Source organism: Mandrillus leucophaeus, unplaced genomic scaffold (assembly GCF_000951045.1).
Source record: "Mandrillus leucophaeus isolate KB7577 unplaced genomic scaffold, Mleu.le_1.0 Scaffold168, whole genome shotgun sequence".
NCBI classification, from domain to species: Eukaryota; Metazoa; Chordata; class Mammalia; order Primates; family Cercopithecidae; genus Mandrillus; species Mandrillus leucophaeus.
In genome coordinates, this window is record NW_012101676.1 from 269,668 (window position 1) to 271,393 (window position 1,726).

A 1,726-nucleotide genomic window follows, 5' to 3' on the forward strand; every position below is an offset into this window, starting at 1 on the left:
GCCCAGGCTAGAGTGTAGTGGCCGGATCTCAGCTCACTGCAAGCTCCACCTCCCGGGTTTACGCCATTCTCCTGCCTCAACCTCCCGAGTAGCTGGGATTACAGGCACGCACCACCACCATGCCTGGCTAAATTTTGTGTTTAATAGAGATGGGGCTTTCATTGGCCAGGCTGGTCTTGAACTCCTGACCTTAAGTGATCTGCCCGCCTTGGCCTCCCAAAGTGCCGGGATTACAGGCGTGAGCCACTGCGCCTGGCTTGTTTTTTTTTGATTTTAGAGACAGGGTCTCACTTTGTGGTCAGGGCTGGAGTGCAGTGGCACAATCACAGCTCACTGCAGCCTCTATCTCCCTGGCTCAAGTGATCCTCCCACCTCAGCCTCCCGAGTCACTGGTACCATAGGCATGCGCCATCACACTTGGCTAATTTTTTTATTTTTATTTTTTTGTAGAGATGGGGTCTCGCTACGTTGCTCAGGCTGGTCTCCAACTCCTGGGCTCGAGCAGTCGTCCTGCCTTGGCCTTGCAAAGTGCTGGGATTACAGGTGAGAGCCACCACACCCAACACTCCTCTCCTCCCCTCCCCTCCCATTCCCCTACCCTCCCCTTCCCTTCCTTTTTCTTTTTTTTGAGATGGGGTCTCTCTCAGTTGCCCAGGCTGCAGTGCAGTGGCACGATCTCGACTCACTGCAACCTCCAGCTCCCAGGTTCAAGCGATTCTCCTGCCTCAGCCTCCTGAGTAGCTGGGATTACAGTCACATGCCACCTCGCCCGGCTAATTTTTAGTAGAGATGGGTTTTCGCCATGTTGGCCAGGCTGGTCTTGAATTCCTGCCCTCAGGTGATCTGCCTGCCTTGGCCTCCCAAAGTGTTGGGATTACAGGCGTGAGCCACTGCACCCGGCCTTCTCTTTTTTTTTTGAGACAGAGTTTCGCTCTTGTTACCCAGGCTGAAGTGCAGTGGCGCGATCTTGGCTCACCGCAACCTCCACCTCCCCGGTTCAAGTGATTCTCTTGCCTCAGCTTCCCGAGTAGCTGGGATTACAGGCATGTGCCACCACACCCAGCTAATTTTTTTTTTTTTTTTTAAGTAGAGATGCGGTTTCTCCATGTTGGTCAGGCTGGTCTCAAACTCCTGATCTCAGGTGATCTGCCCACCTCGGCCTCCCAAAGTGCTGGGATTACAGGCGCAACCCACCGCACCCAGCCCTCTTAAAACATTTGTAGTTGCAACGTTCAAATGTAATTGCACATAATAAATACTTTGGAACCCAAGGCCCAATCTGAAGCATTGTAAGCCTCAAACATTTACTGTCACAAACTGTTTATCTACATATTTGCAGAATATCATTGATCTTTGGTAATTACTCTTTGCAGCAACCAGAACCATTTTGTAATTTTCTTATAGATTGCTATACTTGGTCAAATATTTATTGAGTGCCTATTATATGTCAGGCCCTATGATAACCACTTAGTTACTAAAAAGGACCATTAACTGCATTTTGGCTTACTTTAACCTTCAGTAATAAAATAAAACTTGCTTAGTTTCTCAAGTAATACAAACCTTGTTAATTCATTTTCTCTACTTCAAATTGCAGAGACTTCAAGTACAAGAAACAACATATTTTTCAATGGAGCTACTAATGCACTTCTGTGTGGCCGGGCGCAGTGGTTCATGACTGTAATCCCAGCATTTTGGGAGGTCGAGGCGGTGGATCGCCTGAGGTCAG